The sequence below is a fragment of the Salvelinus namaycush genome, chromosome 37, assembly GCF_016432855.1.
Source record: "Salvelinus namaycush isolate Seneca chromosome 37, SaNama_1.0, whole genome shotgun sequence".
Classification (NCBI taxonomy): domain Eukaryota; kingdom Metazoa; phylum Chordata; class Actinopteri; order Salmoniformes; family Salmonidae; genus Salvelinus; species Salvelinus namaycush.
Genome location: NC_052343.1, coordinates 21470946 through 21486154, shown reverse-complemented (window position 1 = coordinate 21486154; position 15209 = coordinate 21470946). Strand labels below are relative to the sequence as shown.

Sequence of the window (15209 nt, the reverse complement as noted above, 5' to 3'; positions counted from 1 at the left end):
GATAGAAGATGGGCAGTAATTACCTTAACATGTGTGTCTGACATATAGGGGCCCATAAACAAGGAGAATTTCTTAAAATACAAACACACACACACTAGCTAATGCTCTCTCTCCTGCTATCTCTCTCACACACACACATTAAAAAACAGTAAAACAATGTATTTGCTCAAGCCTGCCAAACAGCGAGAGAGCTGAGCAGAGCGGTGTTGGATGTGGATACAGAGAGCTGAGCGATGTTGGATGTGTGTCTGGTGTATAATCCCTCATATTGGGCCTTATGAAGTCACAGTAGGCTTGGCGTTGTAAAAGATGGATATTAACATGTTTTATGGGGCTGCTCGCCTTTCACACCAAGCCTGTGGTCTGAGCGAAATATAGAGTGACTGACTTCAAACCCCAACTCGTAAAATACACACACACACACACACACACACACACACACACACACACACACACACACACACACACACACACACACACACACACACACACACACACACACACACACACAGCAAACTAGTAAAATACTGTATATATATTTTTATTTTATTTAACTAGGCAAGTCAGTTAAGAACAAATTCTTATTTTCAATGACGGCCTAGGAACAGTGGGTTAACTTCCTTGTTCAGAGGCAAAACGACAGATTTTTACATGGTTAGCGCGGGAATTTGATCTTGCAACCTTTCGGTTACAAGTCCAACGCTCTAACCACTAGGCTACCTGCCGTATATGCAGCAGAAAAATCTATTTCATAGAATACATTTCATCCTTTCTGCTCCACATTTCCTAGCTCTGTGTGTGTCTGTGTCTGTGTGTGTGTGTGTGTGTGTGTGTGTGTGTGTGTGTGTGTGTGTGTGTGTGTGTGTGTGTGTGTGTGTGTGTGTGTGTGTGTGTGTGTGTGTGTGTGTGTGTGAGAACCTGACATTTACTGTATGTTTATTTTTAGCCCTGGGTGTGTTGAACTGGCCCTGCAGTGTGTGTGTGTTCCAGTGATATATGCTGCTCCCTGCTGTGTTTCTGTACTGGCCGTGTAGCTGCTGGAGTCCCTGTGGTTTGAGTGACAGGCGGCTGGCGCTAGCTGCCTCAGTCTCAGTGGGGGTCCCTCCATCCCGCCCTCCGTCTCCTCTCTGCCCGAGTTAGCCTTATGATCTCTCTATTACTTCCTCTGCTGCAGTTAGCTCTTCTCCCGCCTTCCTTCCTCTGTGAACATGTACCCCTCGTCCTCCCAGTAACTCCCCCTGTAAAACCCTCTCAAATGTTTTGCTTGCTCTGTCCCACATGTTTTCAGTTTTTTTCTCCACCTCCCTTTTCTCCACTCCTTCCGTAGCCCCCTTCCATGCTCATGTCCAACAATGTCTTCTTCGTCATGGATGTGTCTTCTAGTCCTACACTGTGTAATGGTTTACTGTATCTCTATTGGTCAAGAAGATAAGGTCTCATGCTGTGATTGGTTAATGTTACCCAGATGACAGACATCATCGCCATGGTGAGGGAGTCCAACCTGAAGCTGATGTTGGCGTTTGGTATCGGCATGCATCACACTGGACTACACGAGAGAGACAGGAAGACTGTGGAGGAACTGTTTTTCAACTGCAAGATCCAGGTAGGACCCTGATAGGTCCAGGTAGAACCATGTAGGACCCTGATAGGTCCTAGTAGACCCATGTAGGACCCTGATAGGTCCTAGTAGACCCAGGTAGGACCCTGATAGGTCCAGGTAGAACCATGTAGGACCCTGATAGGTCCTAGTAGACCCAGGTAGGACCCTGATGGTTCCAGGTAGAACCATGTAGGACCCTGATAGGTCCTAGTAGACCCAGGTAGAACCCTGACAGGTCCAGGTAAACCCAGGTAGGACCCTGATAGGTCCAGGTAAACCCAGGTAGGACCCTGATAGGTCCAGATAGAAGCAGGTAGGACCCTGACAGATCCAGGTAGATGCAGGTAGGACCTTTACAGGTCCAGGTAGAACCTGGTTGGACCCTGACAGGTCCAGGTAAACCCAGGTAGGACCCTGACAGGTCCAGGTAGTACCTGGTAGAACCCTGACAGGTCCAGGTAGAACCAGGTAGGACCCTGATAGGTCCAGGTAAACCCAGGTAGGACCCTGACAGGTCCAGGTAGAACCTGGTAGGACCCTGACAGGTCCAGGTAGGACCCTGACAGGTCCAGGTAGAACCAGGTAGGACCCTGACAGGTCCAGGTGGGATAGGACCCTGATAGGTCCAGGTGGGATAGGACCCTGATAGGTCCAGGTGGGATAGGACCCTGATAGGTCCAAGTGGGATAGGACCCTGATAGGTCCAGGTGGGATAGGACCCTGATAGGTTCAAGTGGGATAGGACCCTGATAGGTCCAAGTGGGACCCAGGTAGGTCCCTGATAGGTACAAGTGGGACCCAGGTAGGACCCTGATAGGTCAAGGTGGGACCCAGGTATGACCCTGACAGGTCCAGGTGGGACCCTGACAGGTCCAGGTAGAACCAGGTAGGACCCTGACAGGTCCAAGTAGAACCTGGTAGGACACTGACAGGTCCAGGTAGAACCATGTAGGACCCTGACGGGTCCAGTTGGAACCTGGTAGGACCCTGACAGGACCAGGTGGGACCCAGGTAGGACCCTGATAGGTCCAGGTGGGACCCAGGTTAGACCCTGACAGGTCCAGGTAGAACCTGGTAGGACCATGACAGGGCCAGGTGGGACCCAGGTAGGACCATAACAGGGCCAGGTGGGACCCAGTTAGGACCCTGACAGGTTCAGGTGAGACCCAGGTAGGACCCTGACAGGTCCAGGTGGGACCCAGGTAGGTCCAGGTGGGATAGGACCCTGATAGGTCCAAGTGGGATAGGACCCAGGTTGGATCCCGATAGGTCCAGGTGGGACCCAGGTAGGACCCTGATAGGTCCAGGTGGGACCCAGGTAGGACCCTGACAGGTCCAGGTAGACCCAGGTAGGACCCTGACAGGTCCAGGTAGAACCTGGTAGGACCCTGACAGGTCCAGATAGAACCTGGTAGGACCCTGATAGGTCCAGGTAGAACCAGGTAGGACCCTGATAGGTCCAGGTAGAACCAGGTAGGACCCTGACAGATCCAGGTACATGCAGGTAGGACCCTTACAGGTCCAGGTAGAACCAGGTAGGACCCTGAAATGTCCAGGTGGGATAGGACCCTGACAGGTTCAGGTGAGACCCAGGTAGGACCCTGATAGGTCCAGGTGGGATAGGACCCTGATAGGTCCAAGTGGGATAGGACCCTGATAGGTCCAAGTGGGATAGGACCCTGATAGGTCCAAGTGGGTTAGAATCCTGATAGGTCCAAGTGGGATAGGACCCTGATAGGTTCAAGTGGGATAGGACCCTGATAGGTCCAAGTGGGACCCAGGTAGGATCCTGATAGGTACAAGTGGGACCCAGGTAGGACCCTGATAGGTCCAGGTGGGACCCAGATAGGACCCTGACGGGTCCATGTAGAACCAGGTAGGATCCTGACGGGTCCAGGTAGCACCTGGTAGGACCCTGACAGGTCCAGATAAAACCTGGTAGGACCCTGACAAGACCAGGTGGGACCCAGGTAAGACCCTGACAGGTCCAGTTGGGACCCAGGTAGGACCCTGACAGGTCCAGGTGGGACACAGGTAGGACCCTGACAGGTCCAGGTGGGACCCAGGTAGGACCCTTACAGGTCCAGGTGGGACCCAGGTAGGACCCTTACAGGTCCAGGTAGAACCTGGTAGGACCGTGACAGGTCCAGGTAGAACCGGGTAGGACCCTGACATGTCCAGGTAGAACCAGGTAGGACCCTGATAGGTCCAAGTGGGATAGGACCCTGATAGGTCCAGGTGGGACCCAGGTAGGATCCTGACAGGTCCAGGTGGGACCCAGGTAAGACCCTGATAGGTCCAGGTGGGACCCAGGTAGGACCCAGACAGGTCCAAGTAGAACCTGGTAGGACACTGACAGGTCCAGGTAGGACCCTGACAGGTCCAGGTAGAACCAGGTAAGACCCTGACAGGTCCAGGTAGAACCTGGTAGGACCCTGACAGATCCAGGTAGAACCTGGTAGGACCCTGATAGGTCCAGGTGGGACCCAGGTACGATCCTGATAGGTCCAGGTGGGACCCAGGTAAGACCCTGATAGGTCCAGGTGGGACCCAGGTAGGACCCAGACAGGTCCAAGTAGAACCTGGTAGGACACTGGCAGGTCCAGGTAGGACCCTGACAGGTCCAGGTAGAACCAGGTAAGACCCTGACAGGTCCAGGTAGAACCTGGTAGGACCCTGACAGATCCAGGTAGAACCTGGTAGGACCCTGACAGGGCCATGTGGGACCCAGGTAGGACCCTGACAGGTCCAGGTAGAACCAGGTAAGACCCTGACAGGTCCAGATAGAACCAGGTAAGACCCTGACAGGTCCAAGTAGAACCAGGTAGGACCCTGACAGGTCCAGGTAGAACCTGGTAGGACCCTGACAGGTCCAGGTAGAACCAGGTAGGACCCTGACAGGTCCAGGTAGGACCCAGGTAGGACCCTGACAGGTCCAGGTAGGACCCTGACAGGTCCAGGTAGAACCAGGTAAGATCCTGACAGGTCCATGTAGAACCTGGTAGGACCCTGACAGATCCAGGTAGAACCTGGTAGGACCCTGACAGGTCCAGGTGGGACCTAGGTAGGACCCTGACGGGTCCAGGTAGAACCTGGTGGGACCCTGACAGGTCCAGGTGGGACCTGGTAGGACCCTGACAGGTCCAGGTAGAACCTGGTAGGACCCTGACAGGTCAAGATAAAACCTGGTGGGACCCTGACAGGTCCAGGTGAAACCTGGTAGGACCCTGACAGGTCCAGATAAATCCTGGTAGGACCCTGACAGGTCCAGGTAGAACCTGGTAGGACCCTGACAGGTCCAGGTGAAACCTGGTAGGACCCTGACAGGTCCAGGTAGGACCTGGTGGGACCCTGACAGGTCCAGGTAGAACCTGGTGGGACCCTGACAGGTCCAGGTAGAACCTGGTAGGACCCTGGCAGGTCCAGGTAGAACCTGGTGGGACCCTGACAGGTCCAGATAAAACCTGGTGGGACCCTGACAGGTCCAGGTAGAACCTGGTAGGACCCTGACAGGTCCAGGTAGAACCTGGTAGGATGCTGACAGGTCCAGGTAGTATAATAAATAAAGAAATATCAAGCTTTATTTATGCAGCACATTTCAGACATGGAATGCAATGCAATGTGCTTTACATGGGGGAAAGCCTGAGGCAAAACATAGCTCAATGTGCTTTACAGGGGGGAAGCCTGAGGAAAAACATATCTCAATGTGCTTTACAGGGGAAAAGCCTGAGGAAAAACATAGCTCAATGTGCTTTCCAGGGGGAAAAGCCTGAGGAAAAGCAAAGCTCAATGTGCTTTACAGGGGGGAAAGCCTGAGGAAAAGCAAAGCTCAATGTGCTTTACAGGGGGGGAAAGCCTGAGGAAAAGCAAAGCTCAATGTGCTTTACAGGGGAGAAAAGCCTGAGGAAAAGCAAAGCTCAATGTGCTTTACAGGGGAGAAAAGCCTGAGGAAAAGCAATGCTCAAAAGATGTTTTAAGATCTCTTTTAAATATGTCCACAGTTTCGGCCCTACTCAAGTATTTCATTTATATTGCTTCTGATATTGGTATGTATCCCAGACTGTTCTCTTTCCAATCATATGTGACATTTACTACCGTTCAAAAGTTTGGGGTCACTTAGAAATTCCCTTGTTTTCCATGAAAACATACATGAAATGAGTTACAAAATTAATAGGAAATACAGTCAAGACTTGACCAGTTTATAAATAATGATTTTTTATTGAAATAATTGTGTCCTTCAAACTTTGCTTTCATCAAAGAATCCTCCATTTGCAGCAATTACAGCCTTGCAGACCTTTGGCATTCTAGTTGTCAATGTGTTGAGGTAATCTGAAGAGATTTCACCCCATGCTTCCTGAAGCACCTCCCACAAGTTGGATTGGCTTGATGGTCACTTACATACCATATGTTCAAGCTGCTCCCACAACAGCTCAATAGGGTTGAGATCCGGTGACTGCTAGCCACTCCATTATAGACAGAATACCAGCTGGCTGCTTCTTCCCTAAATAATTCTTGCATAGTTTGGAGCTGTGCTTTGGGTCGTTGTGCTGTTGTAGGAGGAAATTGGCTCCAATTAATCGCCGTCCACAGGGTATGGCATGGTGTTGCAAAATGGAGTGATAGCCTTCCTTCTTCAGGATCCCTTTTACCCTGTACAAATCTCCCACTTTCCCACCACCAAAGCACCCCCAGACCATCACATTGCCTCCACCACATGCTTGACAGATGGTGTTTTTTCTGCATCACACAAATGTTCTTCTTTGTGATCTGAACACCTCAAACTTAGATTTGTCTGTCCTGAACACTTTTATACAATTTTCCTCTGTCCAGTGTCTGTGTTCTTTTGCCCATCTTAATCTTTTCTTTTTATTGGCCAGTCTGAGATATGGCTTTTTCTTTGCAACTCTGCCTAGAAGGCCAGCATCCCGGAGTCGCCTCTTCACTTTTGACGTTGAGACTGGTGTTTTGCGGGTACTATTTAATGAAGCTGCCAGTTGAGTACTTGTGAGGTGTCTGTTACTCAAACTAGACACTCTAATGTACTTGTCCTCTTGCTCATTTGTGCACTGTGTCCTCCCACTCCTCTTTCTATTCTGGTTAGAACCAGTTTGCGCTGTTCTTTGATCAATTAGCCTTTTAAAATGATAAACTTGGATTAGCTAACACAACGTGCCATTGGAACACAGGAGTGATGGTTGCTGATAATGGGCCTCTGTACGCCTATGTAGATATTCCCTAAAATAATCTGCCGTTTCCAGCTACAATAGTCATTTACAACATGAACAATGTCTACACTGTATTTCTGATCAATTTGATGTTATTTTAATGGTCAAAAAACATTTAGCTTTTCTTTTAAAAACAAGGTCATTTCTAAGTGACGCCAAACTTTTGAACGGTATGTATGAATTGTCCATTTTTTATATTCCTTGTTAATATGCATTGACTTCCTGTTCGCCAGTCTTTAATTAACTATCTGCTTGCACCTGTTATGCCTGTTACGCACAGCAGGGGCCTGAAGTACGCGTCTTCTTCATTTGTTTGCACGGCACTGATGAAGGCATGAGGCCGACACATATGCTCTGTTCCTTTTTTATTTTCATTAGCACTTTCACTTTTTGGATATTTTTGAGGATGGATTAAATGAATTATACTATGTTTGCATCTCGGCCTCCTTGGGTTATTCCTTTTCATGGTTTTGAGTGTGAGTACTTTTTGAACTCTACAGATATTTTCTCTCCCACGCACTGGCCGCCTTCCATTCTAGCCTGTGCACAAACCCTCATACTGGTTTTCCACAGTTTCAAACCCCGTCAGGTTCTCTGGCAGGCTATTCCAGAGGCTGAGGACATAATAACTAAAGGATGCCTGTCCATGCCTCCTGGTCCTAGGCTTTGGGATAGTTAAAAGGCCAGTACCAATAAATAATTGCTATTTTGTTCACATTCCTAATGTGTGATTCGAAATTTAGTTTAGAATCTAAAATACCACCTAGGTTTTTTACCTGGTGTTTTATCTTTATTGCCCATAAATAAAAATGTGCAACTAGATTCTCTCTCTGTGTTTTGGCTCTAACAATAGGTACCTCGGTATTGTCTTGATTTCGCTGGAGGAAGTTGTGAGCCATCCAAGTGTTTAAATCACTAATACAGTCTAATAATTTATCCTTGGAGCTAAAATCCTCCGGTGACACAGAAATCAAAAGCGGTGTATCGTCTGCGTAGCAGTGAAAAATCAATGCGCTTAAAATAATAGTGAAGACACGCAGCTCAAAAAGCTCCCCTATTTATATTTTAGGGACTATACAAGTATCCTGCCAGTACTAGCCTACAACGCCACATCCAATGAAAAACTAGTACAATTGAGTACAATTCTACTCTAGGATGTAAACTGCAGTGAAAATGTCATTTAAATAATGAAAGCCCTGTTATTTGAATGTTTCATTCCATTTGGATCAGTTGTGGGTCTACTCTCGACATTCTAGAAATGCACAGTAGTAGGCCAGTCTGGCTGTAGTCTATTTCTGATACTGATGCGCTGTGTGTTGCCGATCATCATTCTCCTTAGTCGTCCTATGTGACTACATAGGTCTATGCTCCCACCAGGCCCAGTTATTCAGGAAAGCGTAACACCGAGCAGCTATTTCCTCTACCTATTTCTTTGAACCTAACGCTTCAATATAGCCAAAATATACAGTACCAATGAAGACAAAAATTATGGAATGACACATATGGAAACGTGTAGTAACCACAAAAGTGTTAAACAAAACCACCCTTTGCCTTGATGACAGCTTTGCACACTCTTGGCATTTCCATAACCAGCTTCATGAGGTAGTCACATGGAATGCATTTCCAACAGTCTTGAAGGAGTTCCCACATATGCTGAGCACTTGTGGTCTACTTTTCCTTCACTTTGCAGTCCAACTCATCCCAAACCATCTCAATTGGGTTGAGGTTGAGTGATTGTGGGGGCCAGGTCATCTAATGCAGCACTCCATCACTCTCCTTCTTGGTCAAATAGCCCTTACACAGCCTGGAGGTGTGTTTTGGGTTATTGTCCTGTTGAAAAACAAACGATAGTCCCACTAAGCACAAATCAGATGGGATGGCGTATTGCTGCAGAATGCTGTGGTAGCCATGCTGGTTAACTAAGCCTTGAATTCTAAAGAAATCACTGACAGTGTCACCAGCAAAGCACCCCCACACCATCACACCTTCTCCTCCATGGTTCACGATGGGAACCACACATTCGAAGATCATCCGGTCACCCACTCTACGTCTCACAAAGACACGGCGGTTCGAACCAAAAATCTCAAATTTGAACTCATCAGACCAAAGGACAGATTTCCACCAGTCTAATGTCTGTTGCTTGTGTTTCTTGGCCCAAGCAAGTCTCTTCTAATTATTGGTGTCTTTTAGTAGTGTTTTCTTTGCACCAGTTCAACCATGAAGGCCTGATTCACACAGTCTCCTCTGAACAGTGGATGTTGAGATGTGTCTGTTACTTGGACTCTGTGAAGCATTTATTTGGGCTGCAATCTGAGGTGCAGTTAATTGCCGATTTCTACGGCTGGTAACTCTAATGAACTTATCCTCTGCAGCAGACTCTGGCTCTGGGTCTTCCTTTCCTGTGGTGGTCCTCATAAGAGCCAGTTTCATCATAGCGCTTGATGGTATTTGGACTGCACTTGAAGAAACTTTCAAAGTACTTGAAATTTTCTGGTTTGACTGACCTTCATGTCTTAAAGTAATGATGGACTGTTGTTTCTCTATGCTTATTTTAGCTGTTCTTGCCATATTATGGACTTGGTCTTTTGTATATCTACCTATCTACCTTATCTACCCTACCTTGTCACAACACAACTGATTGGCTTGAACTCATTAAGAAGGAAAGAAATTCCACAAATTAACTTTTAACAAGGCACACCCATTAATGGAAATGCATTTCAGGCGACTACCTCATGAAGCTGGTTGAGAGAATGCCAAGAGTGTGCAAAGCTGTCATCAAGGCAAAGGGTGGCTACTTTGAAGAATCTCAAATATAAAATATATTTAGATTTAACACTTTTGTGGTTACTACTTGATTCCATATGTGTTACTTCATAGTTTTGATGTCTTCACTGTTATTCTACAATGTTGAAAATAGTAGAAATTAAGAAAAACACTTGAATGAGTAGGTGTGTCCCAACTTTTGACTGGTAATGTATGTCATTTAACTTCTAAAATGTATTACATTTTTAGTTGTGGCATAAACACAACTAGTCACAATGTTTTAATCTTATTATGCCACTTCAAACGTCTCATGTAGGCTACTTGCGCACGTTCGTCCACTCCCCTCTAATATAATTTCAGCATCCAAACTGCACAACGGTCGTTCTATTAATGTAAAGAGACATTTCTTAGAAAACACCAAAAATGTAATGACATTCAGAGATTTTCAGACCAAGCCTTCGATACTGAGTAGGCAGGAATGTATTTGACATACTCTACTTGATTGTGGTGTTGAAAACGCAAACCGTTTACGATTAGCGCTCGAAGTCTGTAATCGGTATGCAGTTATGCGTTGCTTATTGGTTGTGTGTGGTGCATTTGTACTGAAATCTGTTGGTGCAAGATTTGTTGCATGTATTTGATATAAATATGCCATCAAGGTGGTGAGGGTAGGTGTAGGATAGGAAGCAACACATCTGCCACGCTGATCCTTAACACTGGAGCTCCACAGGGGTGCGTGCTCAGTCCCCTCCTGTACTCCCTGTTCACCCACGACTGCATGGCCAGGCACAACTCCAACATCATCATTAAGTTTGCAGACGACTGTCACGTTCTGACCCTAGTTATTGTGCTAATTGTTTGTTTTAGTGGGTCAGGACGTGAGTTGGGTGGGCATTCATTGTTTTGTGTCTGGTTTGTCTATTTCTGTGTTTGACCTGATATGGTTCTCAATCAGAGGCAGCTGTCAATCGTTGTCCCTGATTGAGAACCATATTAAGGTAACCTGTTTGGTGTTGGGTTTTGTGGGTGATTGTATTTCGTGTCAGTGTTCGTGCCACACGGGACTGTTTTCGGTTTGGTCACGTTTGTTGTTTTTGTATCTTGAAGTGTTCAGTTTACTTTCATTAAATAATGAACACTTGCCACTCTGCGTCTTGGTCCGATCCCTACACCTCCTCTTCAGACAAAGAGGAGGAAATCTGCCGTAACAACGACACAACAGTGGTAGGCCTGATCACAGACAACGATGAGACAGCCTATAGGGAGGAGGTCAGAGACCTGGCCGTGTGGTGCCAGAATAACAAATTATCCCTCAATGTAGCCAAGACTAAGGAGATGATTGTGGACTACAGGAAAGGGAGGACCGAGCACGCCCCCATTCTCATCGACAGGGCTGTAGTGGAGCAGGTTGAGAGCTTCAAGTTCCTTGGTGTCCACATCAACAACAAACTAGAATGGTCCAAACACACCAAAACAGTCGTGAAGAGGGCCCGACAAAGCCTATTCCCCCTCAGGAAACTAAAAAGATTTGGCATGGGTCCTGAGATCCTCAAAAAGTTCTACAGCTGCAACCTCGAGAGCATCCTGACTGGTTGCATCACTGCCTGGTACGACAATTGCTCGGCCTCTGACCGCAAGGCACTACAGCTCTGTTCCGGCCATTATTATGAGCCGTTCTCCCCTAAGCAGCCTCCACTGCTCCATTCAGAATATAAAGTAGCAGCCTACCTGTGGGCTCTTTGTCGTTGTAGCCTATCCTTCTCCTTTTAACTTAATTCCACTTTAATTCAATCTTCTATTGATTAGATATCTCCTAACTTTTGCCCGACACGGAGGCTCTATGACTGTAGCCTATTGCCGCTTTGATTACTTATGATTGGCCAACAACAAGCTACACGCGCCACTCTCGTGAAGAGCAGCTGCATAAATTATACCATTGTAAGGCCCAGTACATTACTGGGGCTAAGCTGCCTGCCATCCAGAACCTTTACACCAGGCGGTGTCAGAGGAAGGCCCTAAAAATTGTTAAAGACCCCAGCCACCCCAGTCATAGACTGTTCTCTCTACTACCGCATGGCAAGCGGTATCGGAGTGCCAAGTCTAGGACAAAAAGGCTTCTCAACAGTTTTTACTCTGTCTCCCAAACTCGATTCAAATAATCAATAATCATCAAGCTTTGATTATTTGAATCAGCTGTGTAGTGCTATGTCAAAAACCCGAAACATGCAACTATTTGGGCTTTGGGAAACCTTGCTCTAGGTCATATTAGACTGTCAGGTGGCTGTCTCTCCTTCATTGGGTCTTGCTCTATTTCTCATTGATGATGTTATATTTCTGTCACTAGTCTTCTTCTCTTTCACTGCTGATCGAATCTTTTCCAGAACTTGTCTCTCTCAACCATGCTGCCACTCTCTGCTTTGATGTCTTAATCTCATCAGCATCAGGCTCAGACAAACCTATGAACAAACCAGCATTCCTTCAAAGCCTGTCTGTGTGTTTACTATAACATTAGGAAAAGCTTAGGAACACCTGCTCTTTCCATGACGTAAACTGACCAGATGAATCCATGTAAAAGCGATGATCCCTTATTGATGTCACTTCAATCGATGTACATGAAGGTGAGGAGACAATTTAGACATGAATTGAGACATGGATTGTGTATGCGTGCCATTGAGAGTGAATGGGCAAGACAAAAGATTTTAGTACCTTTAAACATGGTATGCTAGTAGGGTACCAGGCGCACATGTTTAACATCTTTCTAAGTGGTTTCTAAATTTGAGTTATTTAGCTGTTACAACTGACCCCATTTTACTATTAGCCCCGGTCTCCCCTACCTTAATACCAGTAGACAACATTTTGGTTCTGTCAGCCAAATAAAACTTAATGGCTTTTATTTTATTTGAGAATCGTTGCATTAATCAAGTGTGAAACATCACGTGCAGTATGGTGTAGATGAGAAGCTCCTGTAGAGACCCATTTTCTGTTTAGGGTGAAACTTCACGTACAAACGTACACTTTGTTTGAATAGCTTTCCTTATTTTGGTTGTCTATATACTATGGTATTTAAGGTATGCTAATACCTGCACACACACGAAGCAGGAATGTGGCTTTGGCCACACTACATCCAAGGCTAATGTAAGGATAGTGTAAACAGAAACGTTGCAACTGATGTTGGAGAGATCTTACTACACATATTTTACTAATGTAAATCTACTCCAATACAGTCAGTCTCTCGAGGCTATCCTTCCAAATCTCATTGACTTGACTATTGGGCAGACTCTCTGGGCAGGCTGTTAACGCTCGCATCTGATTGGCTCTGAAGAAAATTACGTTTGAAAAAAAAATCCCCTAAGGAGAGGTATTTCCTTGTTTTTCCTCTTTGTTTTAACTTTTTGCAACCGGGGGTCTCACAGGGCTAGCATCGTCCTGCTGACAACTTCCCCAGGTTTTCAACCAACCTAAGCGAAGCCTGTGCATCCGAAGCTAGTAGCTAGTTTAAATGTTTGTGTAATGTCTAATACTGGCATAGTTTCAAAAGTAAAATCAATAAATATGCGCTACACAATGCTTTTAGGTGCATTTGCACGCTGAGTCTTAAATGAAGGTGATTTGTAAAATGCTAAAATAAGATCAGCTGAGTTTAACCTTAGATGTTATATGAAGAAAGGTAAGTATTGCCCTAATACATGATCCGATTCAAATCCACTTTAGCCTAGGGATTCCTGCACATGGATTGATGTTACCAAATTCCCCACAGGATTATCGATTTCCCCTTAATCTGACAGCATCATTATTTTCATGTATTTTAATAATAATATGTGGTGATAATGGTTAGCGTTGCACATTTTGGGGAATATTCAGAGGTGGAAACTTTCAGTGGGAATTCACGGAAATATATGCAAATTAATATTAATACCCTTTAAATGTATTGCATTGGATATATTTACCATATCATATGGAGACAGAAACATAAACCTTTTACCTTATAAGTAATCATAATTGCAAATGATTAAATCCTTCCAATAGAAATTTTTAAAAACTATTTAGTTACGAATTGAACTTTAATGAAATGAGTTGACTCTTCACATGGGATGATTTCACTGAACAACAAAAGAAAGGGAATATTGAATGATCTCCAATGATCCTTTGCATCTCCCAAAAATGTTTTCAATATACATCTGTAAAATGATAGTCTAGAAACTAATGCTTTGGTTGTCTTCCTCTCAGGCTTCCATGTCTTCTCCCTGGACCTCCTCAATGTCTACCTCTTGAATATCAGACTCTGAGGCTTCATCTTCACTGTCACTTTCCAACCTTGTTGAGGATGGTTCATTGTCAGACTCAAAAAGCCTCAAATTTGCCCAGGTGGCCACCAATTTTTCAACCCTTGTATTGGTCAGCCTGTTGCGTACTTTGGTGTGTGTGTTCCCAAACAGGGACCTCTAAGGCGGCTGATGTTGGTGGGATTTGGAGGATGATTGAGGCAACAGGGGAAAGAGCCTCAGATCCACAAAGTCCCTTCCACCAGGTGGCTGATGAGATATGTTGGCACGACTGCCATATTGCATCTCCATCCCAAAGCCCTTGCTTGGAAGTGTACTTCGCCAGACTGCCAAGAACCTTGCCATCATTCAGTCCAAGGTGGCGAGACACGGTAGTGATGACACAATAGGCCTTGTTGATCTCTGCACCAGATAGGATGCTCTTGCCAGCATACTTGGGGTCCAACATGTACGCTGCCGAGTGTATGGGCTTCAGGCAGAAGTCTTCACACTTTTTGATGTATTTGAGAACTGCAGTTTCCTCTGCTTGGAGCAACAGTGAAGTGGGAAGGGCAGTACGGATTTATTCTCTTACATCTGCAAGCAGAGTCTGAACATCAGAGAGGATGACATTGTCTCCCTCGATCTGTGCAATGGCTACTGTTATAGGTTTCAGGCTGCTTACCATTCAATCCCAAAATACATCATCCAGGAGGATCCTCTTGATGGGGCTGTCCATATCGTCAGACTGTGATATGGCCATTTCTTGGAGAGACTCCTTCCCCTCCAGGAGACTGTCAAATATGATGACAACACCCCCCCAACAGGTGTTGCTGGGCAGCTTCAATGTGGTGCTCTTATTCTTCTCACTTTGTTTGGTGAGGTAGATTGCTGCTATAACTTGATGACCCTTCACATAGCTAACCATTTCCTTGGGTCTCTTGTAGAGTGTATCCATTGTTTTCATTGCTATGATGTCCTTGAGGAGCAGATTCAATGCATGAGCAGCACAGCCAATAGGTGTGATGTGAGGGTAGGACTCCTCCACTTTAGACCAAGCAGCCTTCATGTTCACAGCATTGTCTGTCACCAATGCAAATACCTTCTGTGGTCCAAGGTCATTGATGACTGCCTTCAGCTCATCTGCAATGTAGAGTCCGGTGTGTCTGTTGTCCCTTGTGGCTGAGCTCTTGTAGAATACTGGTTGAGGGGTGGAGATGATGTAGTTAATTATTTCTTTCTCACGAACATTCGACCACACATCAGAGATGATTGCAATACAGTCTGCTTTCTCTATGATTTGCTTGACCTTCACTTGAACTCTGAACTCTGCATCCATCAAATGAGTAGATAAAGCAT

At 45.9% G+C, this 15209-nt stretch overlaps 1 pseudogene; it reads left to right on the top strand.

The window, feature by feature from the left end:
• The window catches only part of LOC120030902, a 212187-nt pseudogene that overhangs the window by 181102 nt on the left and 15876 nt on the right, over positions 1-15209 (top strand).